We start from the raw sequence: 23,396 nt of genomic DNA, 5'->3' as shown, positions 1-23,396 counted from the left end.
GTCTGAAATAAAAAATATTATACAGAGTCCTAAAAACAGAATGGAAGATCGCAAGAATCAAGTCAAAGATTTGGAACATAAAAAAGACACTCCTCCACAGAAGCAAGAATGCAAGAGAATCCAGAAAATTGAAGATAATGTAAGAAACCTCTGGGACAACTTCAAGCGAACCAATATCAGAATTATGGGGGTCCCAGAAGATGAAAGAGAGTAAGATATCGAAAACATACTGAAAGAAATAGTGACAGAAAACTTCCCCCACCTGGTGAAAGAATTAGACTTACAAGTCCAGGAAGCGCACAGAACTCCAAACAAACGGAATCCAAAGAAGACCACACCAAGACAAATCATAATTAAAATTCCAAGAGCAAAAGACAAAGAGAGAATATTAAAAGCAGCAAGAGCAAAGCAGGTAGTTACCTATAAAGGAGCACCTATACGATTGTCAGCTGATTTCTCAACAGAAACCATGCAGGCCAGACAGGAATGGCAAGAAATATTCAAAGTGATGAATAGTAAGAACCTACAGCCAAAAATAATCTACCCAGCAAAGCTATCACTCAGAATCGAAGGCCAGATAAAGAGCTTTACTAATAAAATAAAAAAAGCTAAAGGAGTTCATCACCACCAAACCAGAATTATATGAATTGCTGAAGGGGGTTCTTTCAGAAGAGGAAGAAAATAAAGATAAATATTATGAACAACAAATACGTAACTATCAACAAGTGAATCTAAAAACCAAGGAAATTAAAAAAAAAACTGATGAGCAATATTAATTGTTGAATATAATAAAATCAGAGGTATGGAAGGGGAGTGAACTGACAATGCTTGCGGAAAAGGGGAGAGGGGGATGTGGGAAGAGACTGAACATAAACTGTGCACCTATGGATAAGGACAATTGGGGATGGGGAAAGGGCAGAGGGTGGGGTGGGAACCTTGGTGGAGGAGAGCAATGGAGGGGAAGTGGGGAGAAGAGGAACATTTGTAATAATATGAACAATAAAGATTTATTTAAAAAATAAATAAAATAAAATTCTAGGCTCAGGAAAGCAGCATTAAAATACCTAATTTCATTCAAACCACTGCTTTCTCTCTCTACTTAGTAATAATAGCAACAGCTTATATTTGTACTGAGTTTTATAGTATCCAAGAAACTTTATTTCATGCAATCCCAAGTAGTCCTGTGAGGTAGTTCCAAGTATTATCCCCATTTTATAAAAGTTACTAGAGGCCCAGTGCATGAAATTTGTGCACAAGGTAGGGGGGTGTCCTTCAGCCCAGCTTGAACCCTCTCCAAACTGGAACACCCCGAGGAATACCCAACTGCCTGTATAGACCCGGTGGGATCAGGTCTAAATGAGCAGTCAGACATCCCTCTCACAATCCAGGACTGCTGGCTCCCAACTTCTAGCCTGCCTGCCTTCCTGATTGCCCCTAACCATTTCTGCTTGTCAGCCTGATCACCCTCTAACTACTCCCATGCCAGCCTGATTGATGTCTAACTGCTCCCTGCCAGCCTGTTTGCCCCAACTTCCCTCTTCTGCCAGCCTGGCCACCCCTAACTGTCCTCCTCTGCAGGGTTGATCGCCTCCAACTGCCCTCCCTTGCAGGCTTGGTCTCTCTCAACTGCCCTCCTTGCAGACCTGGTGCCTTCCAACTGCCCTCCCCTGCTGGCCATCTTGTGTCCACATCGGGGCAGGATCTTTGACCACATGGGGGCAGCCATATTGTGTGTTGGAGTGATGGTCAGTCTGCATATTACTCTTTTATTAGATAGGATAGAGGCCTGGTGCACGGGTTGGGGCCAGCTGGTTTGCCCTGAAGGGTGTCCTGGATCAGGGTGGGGGTTCCCTTGGGGTGTGGGGTGGCCAGGGTGAGGGGCCTGTGGTGGTTTGCAGACCAGCCATGCCCCCCAGCAACCCAAGTGGAGGCCCTGGTATCTGGGATATATATTTACCTTCTACAACTGAAACTTTGTAGCCTGGAGCGAAGCCAAGCCTCCTGGTCACTTCATGGCGGCAGCCGTTTCTGTTTGGATTTGTGTACCTTCTATAATTAAAACATTGTAGCCTGTAGTGGAGGCTTAGGCCTGCTAGGGCAGGCAGAAAGCTTGGCTTCTTCTGTTGCCAGAAAAACCCAAGCCTCTGTGGCTGCAGCCATCTTGGTTAGGGTTAATTTGCATACTTGCTCTGATTGGCTAATGGGCGTGGCGTATGGGTGTGGTTTCTGGAGCAGAATGATGGTTAATTTACATATTACTCTTTTATTAGGTAGGATGTCACCTCAATCCTATATAATAAAGAGGGAATATGCTACTTGACCCTCACACAATTGCAAAGATGGCGGTGCCCACAGCCAATAGGAGGGAATATGCTAACTGGCTGCCACACCCTCAAAGATGGCAGCAGCCAGTCCCCTCAGCCCCGCCAGGGTGGTGGGCGCACAGCAAAGCGGGTCTGGCCACTCTGTGTGCCTGCCTTTGGAGTCCCCCAGTCCCCTTGGCCTCCCAGCCACCCAGGGCCAGCCTGACGCACAGGGAAGCCTCAGATGGCAGCTGTCCAGATGCGCAGGGCTGCCTGAAGCTCAGGTAACCAGGGCCAACTGAGGCTTAAGCTGCCAGCAGTGGTAGCAGCAGAGGTGTGATGGGGCATTGCCTTCCCCTCATCACCAGGTCACTTCCCACCCCTGAGGGCTCCCAGACTGTGAGAGGGGGCAGGCTGGGCTGAGGGACACCCCCCGTCCAGTGCATAAATTTTCATGCACTGGGCCTCTAGTAAATTCAATAAATATGCAGGTTTCTGGACCCCATTGTGGCCAATTAAAATTCTAATATGGAATAGAACTTGGCATCAATATTTTTTAAAGTTCCCACACATGTTTCTGTTTGACAACTAAGGTTGGGAACACCTACTATATCCATCTACAATACTATTCTAAAGATGGAAGTCCATGAGCTGAGTGTATCTGAAGTCACTTAGGAAAGAGATCCAGGACCTGGACCTTGAATCACAGATCCTCAAATACCATGGGCAATGTGTGAATGCTAGAAAAGATGGTGCGCCCAGAGGAGAAAGAAGCCTGAGCTGTGCCTAGCCCCTTCCCAGTTCCCATCCTTGGTATTGTTTTCCAATAAGTTCTGCATTTCAAAAACATTCCACAGTAACTTCCCTAAGTCATATGGATTTGAAAATTGAACACCTTTATTTTATTTTTAAAATATCAGAAAATAGCCCTATCTTATTTGTCTCAGTGGGTAGAGCATCAGCTGTGGACTGAAGGATTCCAAGTTCAATTCTGATCAAAAGCACATGCCCAGATTACAGGCTCGATTTCTAATAGAGGGCATGCAGGAGGCAGCTGATAGATGATTCTCATTATTGATGTTTCTATCTCCCTCTCCCTTCCTCTCTGAAATCAATAAGAAAATATATTTTTTAATCTCAGAAAATAAGCATATAATGTAAAAGTAGCCAATTCTACAATTTTCTCCATGGGTAATAAGAAAATAATCATGCATCATTCAATACTAGAGGCCCAGTGCATGAAATTCATGCACAGAGGGGTTGTCCCTCAGCCCAGCCTGCACCCTCTCCAATCTGGTACCCCTCAAGGATGTTTGACGTTAAGCAGGCAGTCGAACATCCCTCTCACAATCCAGGACTGTTGGCTTTTAATCACTCATCTGCCTGGCTGCATGATTGCCCCTAACCAGCTATTGCCTGCAAGCCTGATAGCCCCCTAAGTGCCTGATTACCTGCAACTGCCCTCCCCTATAGGCCTGGTTGCCCCCAACTGCCCTCCCCTTCTGGCCATCTTGTGACAATGTAAGGGTGGCCATCTTGTGGCGGCCATATTGTGACTACATGGGGGCAGCCATCTTGTAACATGAAAGTATGAGGTTCAATTTGCATATTACCTCTTTATTATATATTGATAGTATTAGCTTCTTCCATTCAATTCCAATGCACTTGGGAATTAATTACCACCTTCTATATGTTTCATTTTAGGGTTAACTAAATAAGCATAAATTTACTTTAAAAATGCAATATATTTTGTATCTATTAAAACTATTCAGTTCCTAGTAAAAACATAGCTTTAGCTATTTGGCTCAAATTTCTTAAAGGAGCCATTATTGAAGAAAATATCCAGCAAAAGTCCACAGTATAACTATAATTAGAACTTTGTGTCTTTATAGAAGATAAAGTAATACTTCCTCAACTTCTCACCCCAAAAAATCCTTTTCAAACTACAAATAAAGAAACAAAATAAATTAAATGAATCCCCTTTACTTGGAAAGAAACATTTCCTTAAACTGGTCTCATTAGAAATTATCTCAAGATGAATTACATAGTCTCATTTGACCACTTCTTTCACAAGACTGGAGGCAATTTGGTTGGAGTAAACTCGGGTTACAAGACCCAGAGATTTAAATAAAGAGGTTTATCTCTCATCTGAGAAGAGTTTATAGTCTGCAGACAAATACACCTCTGGGACCCCACAAAAGCAATAATTAGGCAGCATTTTATTGTGCTGCAGTGAGTGTGCAGAAAATAGAGCTGGGCTATTCTTAGGGTCTTAGGGTCAAAATAGGCTTTCTGGAGAGCCAATGGAAGTGTGGCAACCTTAAACTATTTAAAGAGCGTAGGACTCCCATGGGAGAATTCCCAACTAGTGTGGTAAAAAAGGTTAAGTGTTTGCTAAAACCAAAAATAAAAACTCAGCAACATGCTTAGACATTAAGTCGGGTATCTTTAAAATAATTTAAACTATACCTAACATATACAGATATATCAAATTGGAGACTATATTTTCTTTATAAAGACAATAGAGGCCCAATGCATGAAAATTCATGGATTGGAGGCAGGGTTGTTCAACCCGGCCTGCCCCCTCTCATAGTCCGGGAGCCCTCAGGGGCATGAGGCAACCCGGCAATCAGGGCAATCAGGGCAAGGCGATGCCCCATTACACCTCTGCTGCTGCCACTGCCAACAGCACAAGCCTCTGCCGGCCCTGGTTACCTATGCTTCGGGTGGCCTTGGGCAGCTGGGCATCCACTATCTGAGGCTTGCCTGCCCCTCAGGCCAGCCCTGGGTGGCGGGGCAGCAGGCATCTGTGGCTTGCCTGCACCTCAGGCTGGCCTTGGGCAGCTAGGAGGTTTAAGGGACTGGGGGACTCCAAAGGCAGGTGCACAGAGCAGCTGGGCCTGCCACATGCTTGCCACCCCAGTGGGGCTGAGGGGACTGGGCACCGCCATCTTTGAGGGTGGGGTAGTTGATTAGTATATTTCCTCCTTATTGGCTGTGGGCACCACCATCTTTGAGGGTGGGGCAATAATTAGCATATTCCCTCCTTATTGGCTGTGGGTGCCGCCATCTTTGAAGGCATGGCAGTCAATTAGCATATTCCCTCTTTATTAGATAGGATAAGAAAAAGGATCCAAAAATATGGTCTACCAATAGAATATAACACTTTCATTATATAGAAGTTATGTTCCATCTTACTATTTTTTGGGCATAAATCTGGATATGATAATCAAGATCTTTTTCTCTGGCCTCAAAATATAATTCTGTTACTTATGCTTCAATTCAGCCTACATTTCATACTCTGCTTATATGAATGAGATACAGTATGTGCTGTGGATAAGCTCTTGGACACAGGCCCAGTTTCCTGGCCCAAGCTTCTGACCTTGGCAATGGCGTCACTTATGCAGGCCTTAGTTGCTATGGCTGTATTATGGGAATAACAATAGTATCAGCCTCATAAGGTTTTTGGAAGAATTAAAGCAGTTATTCTATGGAAAACACTTGGAAAAGAACCCAATACACAGTAAGAATTCAATAAATATTTACTATTATCACTGCACTTTACATTTCCCTCAGTGACTATAAAAATACTTAGCATATTTTAAAAATAAGACACATGGTCTAACAAAGGATTGTTTCCAGATTTATGATATATTTATATGGAAAGTCTCAATAAGTCATGGAACCATTTTTTATTACATAGGATCTTAAATTTCAAGAAGCATTCCACAACGTGGCCCCTGATTTCAACCAGTTTATTCTGCATTTGATAGAATATACTCATGAGACTTTAATTAAAAATTCCGAGCCCTTCATTATTGTGTATAAGTAAATACTTCAACCATAGAGCTACAGAAATGTGGGAGATAAATATGGAAGAGAAAGAATTCTAAGAGAATCTGTATAGAGAACAACTAATAGAGAACTATATGTAGACTGTGGAATACAGGTAAGGAAAATGAAGGGTGTCCAGCGGGAGGGATGACATGAAGCTAAGACAAGAACCCCCAGTGCTGCGTTTGAAATTAGGTGAGAGAGATTGACAAAGCCACTTAGGGCCCAGGCTACAGGCCCAGGGCTTCCACTGCTGGACTGGAGACTTTGATTTTACCCTGAAAGTCCCTAAGGTTTTGTTAGTTGGAAAGTGGAATGAACATGGATATATGCAGGATGGATTTGTGTGGGGAGAGCCCAGAAGCAGCAGGTATGAGGTGGTGAGGTCCTGGCTGAAGATGGGGACATTGGAGACAGTTTGAAAATGCAGTTGCTGGGGCACTGCCCAATGCCTTGCACCTCAGGGTGTGAGGCCCAGGAACCCAGCAGTCGTGTTTACACCAGGAGGGAGGAAGCTGTGTGTGTGTGCACATCATGGTCCACACAGTGCTGGGAAGCAGACACATAATGAAGAGCCACACTGCTGAAAATACAATACATTTAGCTCTTTGATACATATGTATTTTATATCCTATATAATAAAAGTCAAATATGCAAATTGACCGAACAGCAGAACAACTGGTGGAATGACCAGTCACTATAGCATGCACTGACCATCAGGGGGCAAATGCTCAATGCAGGAGTTGCTCCCAGCCTGCAGGCCCCAGGCCAGCCAAGGCAGGTGCCAGCAGGGCCCCAAACCCCCTGCCCCATCCATCACCCTGCTGGTCATCCTGCAGAGGGTGGCAACCGGCAGTGGCAGCAGGGGGTGGGGTCAGCCAGCGAGCAGCCTGCGCCACCCCCATCACCCAGCAGGTCACCTCCCACAGAGGGTTGGGGGGTGGCGAGCAGGTGGCGCCAGGCTGGCCAAGGCAGGTGCCAGTGGGGGCCCCCTGATTGCCCTGCTGGTTGCCCCACATGTCGGCCCTGATCGCTGGCCAGCCCTAGGGACCCTACCTGCACACAAATTTAATGCACCAGGCCACAAGTAGTTATATAAAAAGATAAAGATACATTTTATAGTGACATATCTCTGTAGATATAGAATATTGCTCTAATTATTTTTAAATTTTAGAACTTACTATTTCCAGTAAGCTCCTAAAATACAACAATACATTCAGAGATAGAGAGATTTAATGTTTTCTATACTCACCAATACACAAAAGAGGAAAATTTCACAATTCTGACAATGTCTCTTTTTCAGAGACTCTCTGAGTTTTTCTTAAATCCTTAGCATGTTTTTTAGCCACAAGTGGATTCATTACTGCTTCAACCATGTCATTCAACTTGTGTGCGCATCAAACTGCCTGTCACTGCACAAACAGAATCTCTTCCAAGACTGTGTGCTGGGGGACGACAGGCAAGTGGTTGGTTTTTTATTTCTTTGGAAGAAGGACTGTGATGAGTTTCAGTCCTCTGAAAATTAGACCAAAACAATAAAACAGGCCAAATGTATTTCTCCAGTAGGAAAAAAAAGAAAGCAAATCTACTTCAGGTAAATGAAATCTTCTAATAGATCCATATCACATTGCTGAGATGTTCTTGAGATAATGGCTTTCGTTAGACTGGAGCCACAAATCTTGACATTTCTTCATTCACCTGCCAGGACTACTGAGACTTTATGGTGGCCAAGCTGTTTATCCCTTGGGTGACAGTGGAAAGAACAACTGTACCTTTATCCATCAAGAGTGCTCTGCACCACAGCATTCTCCCCACACAGGACTGCCCCCACCTTCATCACAATATTCACAATCGGTAAGAACCTCATTTCCTCATATAAATACTCCACCCATCCCCTCTGTTTTCTAGGTCTATTAATTCTTTCCTAAGGTCACAGTATTGCACAGAAAGGGCTGGCCGAAGAAGCGATGAAAGAAAAGAGGTGAAAAGAATGTTTCATAGGGACTTGCAGAGATGCAGGGCTGGCAGCTCCCTACAGAGTACTGTGTGCGCCCACTGGCCATTAGGAAGGGAGCTGCAGACCGGCTGCTGCCTGCGGGGCCGCAGTTGCTGGGCAGGTAAAGGAGGCTCATTAGGGGTGGCTGGGAATAAGAACATGGTAACCACCGCTTCAGTCTTGGACAAGGACTTGGCCCCTCCTCGGGGTGTTCATAGTGCCTATAATAGCCAGCATTGTCTTTTGAACACTTAATTAGACTCATACACAAACAAATAAATAAACTCACTTACTTGACAATGGTCATCTTAAACTCCTATGGTGACATGCCCATTCTAACTTTGTAACTAAAAAAGGGCCCCAGTTCTCAGCCCAAGGGGATGTTGGAAAAATGGTTCAGCAAAAGCAAATGAGCGGGTTCTGGTTCTGGCTAAGTCGCAGTAAGCATCTCCCCTATCTCCCAGTGAAACAGCAATAACACCTAGACAGAATGCATGAGCCACTATCCGAGAACTTTTTAAAAAGTAGAGTAGCAGGTCAATTGGGGAAGAAAACGAGAATTCAAAGTACCATCAAGCTGGCTGTGGATATACCTTTGGTGTTTCTGGACAGGCCTCGAGGTAGCCTGCAACTCTGAAGTGAGCATCAGTGTGGACAGAGAGAGTCCGGACACTCAAACTGTGAGGAAGGAGTCTTCTGGAAGTGACAGCAGCAACATGGAAGGCTCACAGGGGAACCTTGCTGTCCAAAGGAGGGGTGGCCCTGAGAGTAGGCTTTTTTCTCTCTCTGTGCTCCTACCACTTGGCCAGAGTCATGCTCATAGTCATTGGAATTGTACAGAAGAGCAGGGTAAATAAAACCCCAGATTTCTGGATGGTTGAACAAAAAGGAGAACCCCCAGGAAACTGAAAATACCTGGGAGGTCATGGAAAGAAAGGAGTTAGGAAAACAAATCCATAAAGGTATTTGCTAACTTTTGGGCTCAACTCCAAGTTATGCATGCATGGATTTGATCATGAAAGCATAACAAAGACTTTGAGAACTGAACTAACAGTTATATCACCACCTGGGTCCCAGTCTGACCATGAGATGGTGAGCATTCAGGAGAAATCCGAATAGCACTGCAAAGACTCTATGAATGGAACTGACATAGGAAGAAAAGGGAATCCCTATGTCCCTGGGGAGGGAATGAGATAAAATCAAGCTCTTTAGTACCACCCCAACTAATACTGTGGTATTGTTTCAAAGGTCCTGCACTGTTTCAAAGTCGTGTTTGTCTGATTCTCCCACTAAGGCAGGAATCGGACTTACTCAGTTTTGTGTCTCCAGAGAATCACAGTGACAGACACATAGAGGCTCTTACACAAATGTAGGCTGTAAACCAGTGAATGGAGGCAAATGTGACTAAATAAATAAACTGTATGACTGATATAGGCAAAGCCCTGTTAACACGAAGATGGACATGCCCCCCCACCCCCCGCCCCAACCTTGTCTCTTGCCACCGGAAGCAGTATGCATTGACCAGTGACCCAGCAGAAATGAGGGTGCCAACAGAAGGACTCAGTCTGGCAAAAGAAGGCAGTTGCATTGGGCCACATCCATTGATGGACATGAGCGTGAATATGTTCAGCAGGAGAGACAAGACACAGTGAAATGCACAGGGCCAATGTGCGAACTGCGACATCCTCTAAAGTGTTTTCTGTTCCTTGGTGCTCCTTCAAAGAGTAGTCTGTCTTCAAATGTGTCATGTCTTTTTTTTTTTTTTTTTTAATTTATTGATTTCAAAGAGAGAGAGAAAGAGAGAGAGAGAGAGAGAGAGAGAGAGAGAGAGAGAGAGAGAGAGAGAAACACCTATTTGTTGCTCCACTTATTTTGCATTCATTATGTGCTCTGACCAGGGATCAAACCTGCAACCGTGGCATAGCAGGACAACCTCTAACCAGCTGAGCTACCTGAGTCTCCTTCTTAAGGATGGATAATACATATCTGCTTGGTTAACACCAATGGAAAGTCCCATAGTAAAGAAATAGGTTTAACTTTTAATTAAAGTATATTCATGTAGACAGTATAATTAATGCAGTGCTATTAAGTGTTCAGTTCTGTGAGTTTTGAGAGATGAATGCAGTACTTCATATACCACCTTCAAAAACAAGATATAGAATGTTTCCATCACACCAGAAAGTTTCCAAGTTCCAATCCCCTACCCCTATCCAGCAGCGACCAGTGTCTGTCTGCTCACCACCGTAGTCTGCTTTTACTACTTCTTAGACTTCAAAAAAGAACATCATGCTGCCTGGATATGTAAGGATAAGGGTTGCTGGATGCAAGGGTCTACCTCATTTTGCTCAGTGTGGGAGTTTTTATTTTCATTAATACTGTTGTGTATATAAGTGATTCATTATTTTCTTTTTAAATTGCTGAGTTGTATTCATTGTGTGTATGTATATACATATAAATACCATTATTTGTTTACCTATTCTCCTTTTGATAGACATTTGGATTATTTCTAGGTTTTTACTATTATGAATAAGGTAGGCATGAATATTCTTGTGCCAGTCCTTTTGTGGACATATGTTTTCATTTCTCTTGGGGAAATATTTAAGAGGATTTGGTGAGCCATAGGGTAGATATATTCTCCAAAGTAGTTATGAATGTTTAACTTTTTAAACATAGGATTTCCTGCATTCGTTTGACCACAGAGCCCCACACATCTGTGATGTGAGCAGGTAGGATTAGACAGTGTTTCAGATTCCTCCCAGCTTTATGCAATACAAAAAAAGCCAAGGTGTTCAGAAGCAGAGTTGTTTTGTCATATATCTTTTAGGCAAAAGCAAATAAAGTGAAACCAAGAATGACCAGAAAGAGTTAGGAAGGTTAGGAGTGAAGATAGCACTGACCCCAGAGAGTGGGAAGGAGGTGCCAAAAGACAGTTGATTGGATGGGAGCATGAAAAGAGCATTTGTAAGCCAGAGGGAATCAGAGTTCACAAAGCTAGAACCAATTAAAGCAGAGACAATAGTGTAAGAGGTTCCCACAGTTTTTAAGGTGCTTCTCTAATCCAGGGGCATCAATAATTACAAGATACTAAGAAAACTCCTCAACATTACTTTTATTCAAAGGAGGGAGTTGTATGAACAAATTTGGATAAATGTAAAAATAAAGTACCTAACTTCATTTATTAAAATTTTCTGATTAAAAAATAAATGTTATGGGGATATAATGTACAACATAAGGATTATAGTCAATAATATTGTAATAACCTACAATGGGGTAAAGACAGTCTATTCAATAAATGGTGTTGGGAAAATTGAACACATACATGTAAAAAAAAATGAAAATAGACCACCTTCTTACACCACATATAAGAATTAACTCAAAATGAATTTAAGACTTAAATGTAAGAATAAAAACCATAAAACTCCTAGAAGAAAATATAGGCAGCAAAAGCTTGAACATTGCTCTTAGTAATATTTTTTCTGATATGTCACCTCAGGCAAGAGAAGCAAAAAAATTAAATAAATAAACAAATGGGACTACATCAAACTAAAAAGTTTTTGCACAGCAAAGGAAACATTTAATAAAATGAAAAAACAAAGGGAACTTATTGCATGGAAGAACATATTTGCCAATGATATATCCAATAAAGGATTAAGATACAAAATTTGTAAAGAATTCATATAATTCAACACCAAAAAAGATAAACAATCCAACTAAAAATGGGTAAAGGACCAGAATAGACACTTCTCCAAAGAGGACATACAGATGGCCAATAGACATATGAAAAGATATTCAATATCATGAATCAGCTGGGACCGGTTTGGCTCAGTGGATAGAGCATCGGCCTGCGGACTGAAAGGTCCCAGGTTCGATTCCGGGCAAGGGCATGTACCTTGGTTGCGGGCACATCCCCAGTAGGGGGTGTTCAAGAGGCAGCTGATCGATGATTCTCTCTCATCTATGTTTCTAACTCTCTGTCCCTCTCTCTTCCTTTCTGTGAAAGATCAATAAAATATATATATATAAAAAAATCATGAATCATCAGAGAAATGCAAATTGAAACCACAATGAGATACCACCAAACACCAGTCAGAATGGCTATAAAATAAGTCAATAAACAAGTGTTGGCAAGGATGTGGAGAAAAGGGAACCCTTATACACTGTTGGTGGAAATGCAGATTGGTGCAGCCACTATGGAAAATAGTATGGAGGTTCTTCAAAAAATTAAAAATGGAACCAACCTATGACCTAGCAAGTCCACTTTTGTGTATACATCCAAAGAAACCCAAAACACTGATTCAAAAGTATACACCTCTCTGTTCACTGCAGCATTATTTACAATAGCCAAGGTATGGAAGCAACCCAAGTGCCCATCAATAGAAGAGTGGGTCAAAAGTGGTAGTACATATATTCATGGAATATTACTTGACCATAAAAAATAATGAAATCTTACCATTTGTGACAACATGGGTGAACCTAGAGGGTATTATGGTAAGTGAAATAAGTCAGTCTGAGAAAGACAAATACCATTTTATTTCACTTATATGGGGAATCTAAAGAACAATATAAACAAACAAACAAAACAGAAACTGACTCATTGATAGAGATGAAATTGATGGTTGAGGGGAGCTGGGTGAAACAGGTGAAGAGATTGAGAAGTACAGATTGGTACTTACAAAATAGCCATAGGGATCTAAAGTACAGTATAGGAAATGTAGTCAATAATATTATAATAACTATTTGGTGCCAGATGGGCAGTGAAAATGTCAGAGGAAACACTTTAAAAAGTATATGATTGGCTACTTCTATGCTGTACAATGGAAACTAATTAAAAATCAGATTGAATGTAAAATGTAATTGAATAAAATAATAATAATAATAATAATAATGTAATAACCTTGTCCAATAACAGATGTTTACTAGACTGTGTGGTGGTCACTTTGTTAGATTTTTAATATTGAGTGACTATGTTGTACACCTGAAAACAATATAATATTGTATATTAACTATATTTTAATTTTAAAAAGGAATTTAATAATAAAAGAGGTGTCATAAAATGATACAGATGATGTGTGTTGTGTTCCCTCTGGGAGCACAGAGGAGAAGGAATTGACCTGCTGGGGCAAGTGGGGAAGGACTTTAACCCAAACACTGACCTTTTCCATCTGAAATAGAATATTATTTCCAGGTTACATGTTGACCTCCCCTGTGGTCTTCCTATTGTAAACCATCCTATCCATTCCTCTCTGCTGTGTATATTGGGCCAAAGATCTCACAGCCAGATTTATGACTCCTTCTTGGTTACATGCCACTCTGTGTTATGACCACAAGTTACATCTTTCCAACCATGAATAAGAGGGAAGTGATGAACCATGATTCCTTGCGGGAAGTACAGAAAGAAGGAGATTGGTTGCATGTCTTTTCTGTGCTGGGCATAGAGCTGGGCACGTTCATGTGTTGTTTCATCTACACCTCTCACAACAATGCTACTAGTTACTTACCCAAATCTACAGTTACCTTCTTTCTTTCTAGCAGAATCCCAGACCGCTCAGGCTCCCGCACAGCTGAGTGATGTAAATGGATGCTGACCAATAGTTCCAGCTAGAAGCTGGCCAGGGGTCTCTAGGAATGTTTTTAGGGCTTCCCTTTCTTCCTTTCCCTCCTTCACCTTTCTACATGAAATGTAGAGTTTAGTGGAAGGTGGAACAGCCATGTTGTGACTACAAAGAAATTAACATGGAGACAGAAGCCTCACACTGAGGACACGCAGCAGGAAGAAAAAAGCAACCTTCTCCATATCACCAACTCTCCCCCAAATCTCTACCACTAGAATTTCTGAGAAATGTGAAAAAAAAAAAAAAAAAACACAAAGCCTTACATTGATAAACCTCTATAGTCAGCTTTCAGTTATATACAACCTAAATGTAATCTATCTGGTGATTGTTATGATAATACTACTACTTAAGTATTAAGATACTAAAATTCAGAGAAGAAACTCAGCCAAGTTTATAAAGCCAGAACAGGGCACAGCTGGTATCCAACACTTATACCCATGCCTTGCCACCTGATTTTAAAACACATGAACCTTTTGCAATTCCAGGATACTTCTCGATGAGCTAAGCAGAGGCTGTTCCTCAGCATTGGGAAGTCACGTGGGATGGGCATTTTCCCCTTCTGGGGTCTGTCATTCTTCTCTCCAGTACTGAGCCATCCTGTTCTTGTGCCAGTCAGAGCCTAGGCCGCTGGTAATGAGCACGTTGTCCCTCCCTTTTCAGTCTTCCTGGAAATTGACCAGTGGCTGTTGCTGAAAATCTCTTCTCCCCTCAAATGCTTCCTCTACACTCGTTCTACCACATCATGTATCTTCTGCCATTGGAGTATACCAAAAACACCCCTATTAAAATAAATCTATACCTTGCCTACTGGTTTCCCAGTGGTTGCAAAAAACCTTGGTCTCAAAGGAAGTTATTGTGTATCAGTGGATTTAATTAAGACTAAGAAGCACAATCTTTTGTGCTTTAACATCTCTGAAATCTGGATGTTGGTTACCATCAGTGTATCTTATAATCATAATTGGTCATTTTCTCTTGCTTTAACATCTCTGAAATAATAATACATTGTATAGGCACTGGAGTTTTCATTTTATTGAAATATGGTGCTTGAAAATAAAAGGGTTCCATGGACAAATACGTTTGGGAAACTTTTTTGTAATGGAATAAACTGAATTAAACAAAAGTGTTTAACACAGGCCTTCCCAGAGCCTTTAACAAGCTAAAGATTTATTTGGCCATTTAATTCCTCTTTTTATTAGCACCTTATAGTACTAGTGTTATGTGAAGCACTGGAGGACATGCAGAGAGAGAATGTAAAAGAGAAACATCAATCAGTTCCTTCCATATGTGCCCCAACCAAAGATCGAACCTGCAACCCAGGGATGTGCTCTGACAGGGAATCGAATCTGCAACCTTTCAGTGCACAGGACAACTCTCAACCAAGTGAGGCACTTCACCTGGGCTGAGACACGAGTTTTAATGAACACTACATGAGGCCGTTACATTCTGGATTATTTTATCAGATTTGCCAACCAACTCTCTTCTACATGAGAATTCTGAGAAAGATGATCACAAAACACAAAAACTGTGAAACTGGCTACTCTGAAGCATAGCCTCCTGTGGGATGATCAAAGACTCCATTGTGTCAACATTTCACTGAGTATGTCACTGGAAAACAGAGCAGATACCTTCAGGGGGGAATACTGGAAAGTGGAAGGTGCAAGAATGCTAAATTTTACTACTTGACTCTTTTTATTGGCAGTCAAGCTGTCTTGCCTTCTTCATGTAGGCCAAAGGGACAAGAGTATGGCTAGAGTCACACTTTCTAATGCCTATAGACTGTGTCTGATCCACAGAACCTAAGACAACATCACTGATTTCAGAGATACAAATAATGCTGATATGGCCCTTGAAATGCTGAAAAGAGAAAACCCAAGACTTTAGATAATCCTTGGTATTTTTTAAATTTCTCAAGTGATACCAATATGCAGATAAAATTGAGGACTATAATTTGAAGAATCTGACTTGATTAAGCAGTGTTTCAACTTTGACAGCTTCATGAGAGATGTATTTAACTGCGGCAGTAATCTAAGCTCTAGGCGTGGTGGAAATAAAAAATAAGAGATGGAAGTAAGAAATAGTTTAGAGAAAGAATCCCCGGGGGGAAAGGGGTAAATTAACTCAGACTAGGAGATTTGAAGATGTACTACTGAAAACACAGGGCAGAAACAGGAGGCATGGGCAAGGTCCTCGGTTTTGGAGGGAAGGTAATTGCTTGAGTTCACATGTTGAGCTATAGTTTTGAGAAGGATGTCCAAGTGGAAATGTCCAGGAAGCAGGAGGAGATGATGATTGGGTCTTCAAGATCAGAATTACAAATTTTGAAGTCATTTGTACCCACCCAAGTGATGTTTGAAACCTTTGATATTTAAAACTAGTCTTTTTCACAATGTGATACTGTTGAGATATCACATTTATAACTGCTGAGAATCCATGTGAAAGACTTGAAATTCAAGTTCTACTTCTGCCACTCACCAGCTCTGTGACCTTGTTCAAGGTCCTCTGTACCTTCTGAGCCTCAGTTTCCTTAACTGGAAAACCATAAAGACAATACCAACCTCTCTTGGAGGTTGTGAATATTAAATGAGCATACTTGTAAAATGCCTGGCATGCTGCCCCATGTAAAGCGTGACCAGGAACCTAGGTAGGTCTCTCTGGGTTCCCTTGCCCTACCCCATGCAACTTCCAAGCAGGCACACTGCAAGTCCACTTTTTTTTTTACTGTCAGGAGTGAATCTAGCAACAACAAGCAATCAATTTGCACTCATCTCAATGGTATATGAAAATCAAATTTGGCAGAACAATAAAATGTTCTTCAATGATATATATTCCACATAGATAAGGAATGAGCAAGAGATGTAATCTCTCTGTGCTAGAGTATGATATGAGATTTCATCACTAATGACTTTTCATTAGTAAGATAGAAAGAAATCAGAAAGATCCCTTTCTTTCTTAAGATGCAGGAGTATTACGCTGTGGTAAAAAAGGAGTTCTTACCATTTGCAATAGCATGGATGGAACTGGAGAGCATTATGCTAAGTTAAATAAGCCAGTCAGAGAAAGATAAATATCACATAATCTCACTCATTTGTGGAATATAATGAACAACATAAACTGATGAACAAAAACAGATCCAGAGACAGAGAAGCATCGATCAGACTGTCAAACTTCAGAGGGAAGGTAGGGAAATGTGGGGGTGAGGGGGAGAGATCAACAAAATGATTTATATGCATATAAACCTAACCAATGAACACAGACACTAGTGGGGTGAGGACATGAGTCAGGGAGGGGGGGGGCGGTAGGAGGGCAATGGGGGGGCTAATGCAATACCTTAATCAATGAAGAAGAAAAAAAAAAGATGCAGAGACAAAGAGCTGAATAATATCATCCAAAAAGTGACTTGTCGATGACTCAGCCCCAACCTGGGAGCATCCTGCATGTTCACAACCGTGGCAGAGCTGGACTGGTGTGGAACATATCTGTCTTTAACCCACTGAGATAACTTGAGAACTTCCTAATTAAGATCACAGATGACACCAACTTGTGAGGCATTCATAAGAAGCTAGGTGTAGAAATCCAAATGTTATATAACATTAACAGACTAAAGAAATAGTTCTTGTGCTCGCTTCGGCAGCACATATACTAAAGAAATAGTTCTTACAAAGGGTTAGGTTCAACAAGAACAAGTGTGGCATATTTTAAAGCATCATATAGAGACAAAAGGATGGATATCTCTTAGCTAGTTCACTGAATAATCCACTGGCTCCACCCAGAGTTACAGCCCAATTAGCAATGCTCAAGCATAGTCAGGGTGCTTGGGTGCCCTGACAGGTTTGACATATAACAGAGAAGAAGAGAAGAGGAAGGGAAGAAAAGGCAAAATTAAAAAGAGTAAGAGAAAGGAAGATGAGGTAGGAAAGTATGCTGCTGGAATTGTGAAATGTGTTCAGAGTGGAAGATTCTAGTTAATTGGAATTTGAGTTCACTTATACAGTCAATAAATAATTTATTGAGCAAGTAATGTGTGCCAGGCTAGGGATCTATCAATAAACAAAACATTTAGAATTCTGTCCTTATAGATTCTTCCTCCGCATGGCTTCTAAGTCCTAATGGGCCTATTGCAGCCCTCAGACCTATGCACTCCTATAGTAGTCATCCACTACCAAGGCTTTCCATCCCATCCATCTGCTGATGACACAAACTCAGACTTGCACCCCAGGCTGGAGTGGCCACTTGTCTGCCTATCTTCTCAATGAATCGCAAGTCTGATATTCCCTCTCCCTGCCCAAACCTTTCCCATCTCCATACGCAGCATCAAACATGTCAAAAGAGAGGTGTCCTTGGTTCCTACATCCCACATCCTATTGGTTCTAATTCTCCAGAGTGAGAATTAGACCCCCACAGCTGGAACCGTCTCACATTCTAAAGATAACTGTAAACAACTGGAGCCAGAGCAAACACCTCCCTCCTCTGGTCCCATGCTCTGGTCTCCTCCTCACCCCTGACTCCCGAATATGACCTTAGCTGAATCAGCCCTATCACAATCGACCCAACAAGAAGGCTGGGAGAGGCTATTTGGGGCATTTCTTGCCTGAGGAATGAGGATTGTGGTGTTCATGAGGTGAGGAACTGCTCTCCCTGTGGGGAAAGCAGGAAGATTTATTCCAAGGTAAGGGAAGGCTCTGAGAGAGAGGTCAGGAAACTTTCTGTGTGAAATGTCCGATGGTCAATACTGTAGGATGTGCTGTCCATGCAGTCACAGCACAACTGCTCAACACAGCCATTGCAGCATGAAAGCTGCCATACACCACAATCAATTGAGACAAATATGAAGGAGCAAGGCTGTGTCTCAATAAAAATGTATTTATGGTCACTTACATTTGAATTTCATATGATTTTCATGTGTCACAAAAAGATATTCCTTTTTTTTCATATTTTCCAGCCACTTACAAAGGTAAAAAAGAAACATACATGACTCCCAGGTTATACGACTGAAAGTAGGGCCAAATCTGGCACCTGGTCCGTCGGTTGCCTGCCTTAATCCAAGACAGTCACTGTCAGACATTGGGGGGCTAGCCAGAGGGCACAGTGACACCTCGCTCCCCATCCTGGAGCAGAGCGAAGTATGACAAGAGCACAGGGAGAGTGCTTGTCTTCTGGAGGCTGGGACTGTGAGCTTAAGGCCAGAGCCTGCTTCTGAGCTGGAGCTCCCGCAGGCAGAGCCCTTGGTGAAGCAGCCCCTGTCCCTGGAGGGACAGGACTAGTTTGTTCTTGTAACCAGCTCTCAGCAACACTGTATTTCTATAAAACTGTGCCTCCCGAACTCCAGCTCTCTCTGTAGTAATGTAAACTGTAGCAACAGGGTTATGGCGATTTGGGACGGAGGGAGCGTTTTCATGTGTTTTTCTTGGGGTGTTCATTTAGAAATTTCCATTATTGTTGGTATAAATTTTTAAAAAGAGGTTACTCAGATGAAAAACAATTAAGCGCTGATAACAAGGGAGACTGCAGCATGTCTGTCCTGGGATCTTTAAAACTATGATCCACACCATCTGGTTTGGAGGTTTGAAGGAGTGCCCTGCCTGCCCCAAGAGCCCCGGTGGGTTTACTGGGCTCCATAATTCCAGGGAACAAAAGGAGACAGATGCCACAGGGATGTCTGGCTCTTCTTTCCTTTCCTCCCACAACAGAGAGAGTAGAGATTAACTCCAAAATCCCCATGTAACACGGACTCCACAGTCAAAGAAGCATCCTTTGAAATGGCATCTCCCTGGATAAGGGACCACCAAACCTGCACACTCATGCTGCAATAATGCCAGTTGTTTGAGCTATTGTCACTGCTACTAGCAAAAGGTTTTTGACCTTTAAGAAAAAAAGTTTCTCAATAAGACAAAGAATTTGATGGAAAAGACTTGGAATAAACAAGGTGGTAATTTTTTTCCCCCTAAAAAAAAAGGGTGTATATAGTTGATAAATTGTCTTGGGCTTCTGGCCTGTGGTCAAAGAGACACCCTGCCGACTTCTGCAGGTCACAGCTCTCTGCATTGGGTGGCCGTTGGGTGTCTCAGCTGAGTATAAGTTGGGCCATTTTCCCTTCACCCTCTGCATTTTCCCTGTCACAGGGATTCTAGAAATCCTAATGTAATGGCAAATTGTGTTGATGTCAAAGAGCAAAATTCAGTGTGGTTTGCTCTTCCGGGCTGACTTCAACTACTGCCTAAAAAAGAGGCAACAACTCTTGTCTTCCAGATTAGATTGTATAACTGATTTTTACAAAAAACACAGAGATCGATCTTATGGAAGAGTCTCTGTATTCCGAAATTTTTTTTCTGGCCATCATCTTTTCATGAATAACTTTTCTCCTGTGGCACCCAGTAGAAGAGTGTGGTTTTGTGACGCTTTTAAGGTGCACAGAGAAGTTACTAACAGAGTGGCAGTAGAGGTGCTGCGAGGCCTGCTCAGTGACTGGCCAGCCGAGAACGGAGTTTTCATTCCCTCACTCCCTTCTATCTTGGCAGAATGTGTGCTTTACATTTGCCAGAAATAGACTGGCCAATATTTCAGCTTCCCCGGATTTCCTTCTCTCCAGTGTAGTACTGATAATGAAGAAAAGATGACAGAAAAATAACAGCATCACTTTTTACAGTCATCAGCATACAAGAGCACTTACTGCACACCTGGTTCCTTGCATTCCTGTCCCCTTCCCCCAACAACAGCCCAAGTAGGCCTTATTCATCCAGGTTTGCAGCTCCGTAAACTAAGCTGCAGGAAGTGAAGTCCCTTGTCCGGGCTCAGACTCCTGGGATAAGTGGAGCCTGGCCCCAAGCCCAGGCCTCTCGGCCTCCAGCGCCTCACTCGCTCTCTCCAACATTCAGCCAGGCCACCCTACGTAACAGGCCAACCAAGAATTTTCCATGACCCACCCTCTAGCACATCCACTTGCCTCTTTATACAAACCTCTTCACCCTCTTTCAAAATTGTTACTCTTTATTGTAATGGCACGATGACCTTTAAGAAAAAATTTCAAATACAGGTGTCAATCTCTTTCACAACGTTTTTAGTTTCTACTTCCTTCCAGTCTTGATCTATGTGGATTTAACCAGCATATCATTTTAAATGCTAAAAATTGTATATCTTTCTTTTTGCACTTAACATTATATTATGAACACATTCAGATGTTTCTACATAATCTTTATAATTACTAATTTAACAATTGAATAAAATTCCATCAAATTTATCTAGCCCAATTTTTAAAATAATTTCCCATATGTTGAATTGTTTATAACGTTTTCCTAATATAAAAAATGGTACAATAAATTTTCTTCATGTGTATATGTGTTTTCCCTTCACTGAGATTTTTCTTTAGGCTAAGTTCCCAAAAGTATAATTACTAGACCAAAGGGGTTGAATATAAGTATTTTTATTTGAGAGAGGGAAAGAGAAAGAAACATCAATAGGTTGCTTCCCGCACATATCCCAACCGGTCTGGGACTTAAAACTTGGGTGTGAACCGGATTTGTGCCTGACCTTGAAGGCAACCTGCAACCTTCTGGTGTATGGGGCAATGCTCCAGTCAACGGAACCACACCAACCCGGGTATGAATATTTTATGTATGACCATCTTTGTTACATCCTGATCACATACATACGACTTCAACATTCTTCTTCTCATCTTCTGAGCATAACTGGGGTGAGACCAATTCAATTAATCTCTTCAATTCCCTTACAATTGAGTGAGCATTGGGTTAGCGTGACTTCTTCAAAAGTCCTTGTGTTTCCTATTTAAATACCAAATTAGAAAGAGAAAGGATAACTTCTCAGTGATGGCAAGAGTGTGAGGAAATAGACACACTAATAAATAGGACCTCTCTGGAAGGCAATTTGTAGGAAAAGCTCAAAAACATAAATGTGCTCCATTCGACTTTAATAATTTATCCTAAAGGAGGAAAGCCAATGATAGGTACAAAGATTTCGCTACAAGCATATTCTGTATAGCATTTTTATAATAGCAAAAACAAAAATAAACTTATGTCCAAGGAATTGGCTTAGAAATTATGACATCTTTTTAATGGGATACTATACAACCCTTTAAAATTATAATTGTAGGTATATAACATATTGACATAAACAGGCTCACAATATATTTAACAAAGAAGCAAGTCCAGTTTGATGGGTAGTAGGAGCAGAGAGCGGACGCCAGAGAGCCCTGAGCAGCCCCACAACCCGGAGGAGCCGCAACGCCCCAGGCATCATCACCGAAACCTGGAGAGCCAGGCCTGGACCAGCAGCCTCCGCAGCCCCGCCCTCAGCGCTGCCCACACCAGGCCGGCCCCGCGGGCAGCGGCGCAGGGAGCAGCGGTGCAGGAGCAGCCGCTCGGCGGCCTCACATTGGCCGCACCTGCCGGCAGGGACAAGAAGGTCATCGCAAGGAAGGTTTGGGGGACAGTAAAATGGTTCCATGTAAGAAACGGATATGGCTTCATCAACATGAATGACACCAAGGTAGGTATATCTGCACACCAGACTGCCATAAAGAAAAATAACCCCAGGAAGTCCCTTCACAGTGCAGGAGATGGAGAGACTGGAGGGTGATGTTGTTAAGGAGAAAAGGGTGCGGAGGCAGCAAATGTTACAGGCCGCGGTGGAGTTCCAGAACAAGCAGTGACTGCAGCAGACGGAGTCATTATAGACGCTCTCCACGCAATTACCTGCGTAATTACAGAATGGTGAGGTGGAGGAAAGAATGAGGGATCCCAGAGGACTCCCAAAGGCCAGGCCCACAGCACCGGCCCTATTGCAGGCGTCCGTCCCCACCTTCCTACATGCAGAGACCTATGGGCGTGGACCACAGCATCCCAACCCTCTTGTGCAAGGATAAGGGATGGAGGTGCTGACAACCAGGGTGCGGAGAACAAGGCAGACTGAGTCAGAATATGTTTCGGGGCTATAGGCCATGATTCCGCAGGGGCCCTCCCCGCCAAAGACAGCGTAGAGAGGACGGCAGGGAAGAAGATAAGGAAAATCAAGGAAATGAGACCCAAGATCAGCAGCCACCTCAAGGTAGGTATGTGGCAACTTTGATTACTGACGCAGACACCCAGGAAACCATAACCACAAGATGGCAAAGACACAAAAGCCAACCCACCAGCTGAGAATTCATCAGCTCCCCAAGCTGAGCAGGGCAGGGCTGAGGGGAAAAAAAAAAAAAAAAAAAAAAAAAAAAGCCAGTTTACCATCTCTACTATCATCCGGTTTAGTCATCTAACAAGAATATGAAATCCCAGCAGTAAAAAATGAACAAAAAGATTGGAGGTGTTTGCTTTTTGCCCATTGATCAGATAACTAGAACTATCTGCATTATGTACGCAGCATGGGGTTTTTATTATTTTTATCTAAAGATATCTCTTTTTGGTAATGACAAACTGTGTTTTTAAGGGGGGAGAAAAGCCCGTTTTTTCTCAATACAGCTTTAAAGGTTTTTTAATTGTTTCAGATCAGGTCAAGTTGAGATTTTTAAGAATCTTATTTTTAATTTGTAATGAAAGTTTATAATTTGATTTTTTCAAAAAAGTCAACGAAGTGTAAGCACCTGTTAATAAAGGTCTTAAATAATATATTTTTTGTATAAAACAACAACAACAAAAAAAAGAAACA

The 23,396-nt window shown here is 42.2% G+C and overlaps 1 pseudogene across 1 annotated transcript; it reads left to right on the top strand.

Moving 5' to 3' along the window:
• Positions 1 to 21,911: 21,911 nt before the first annotated feature.
• LOC311619678 (Y-box-binding protein 1-like) lies at positions 21,912 to 23,018 on the top strand (annotated as a pseudogene). The gene has a single exon. The product of its transcript is annotated as a Y-box-binding protein 1-like (transcript).
• The last annotated feature ends 378 nt before the right edge of the window (positions 23,019 to 23,396 follow it).

Source organism: Pipistrellus hanaki (assembly GCF_964339955.1).
Source record: "Pipistrellus hanaki genome assembly, chromosome: 3".
NCBI lineage: Eukaryota > Metazoa > Chordata > Mammalia > Chiroptera > Vespertilionidae > Pipistrellus > Pipistrellus hanaki.
This window is presented reverse-complemented; position numbering and strand designations above follow the sequence as displayed.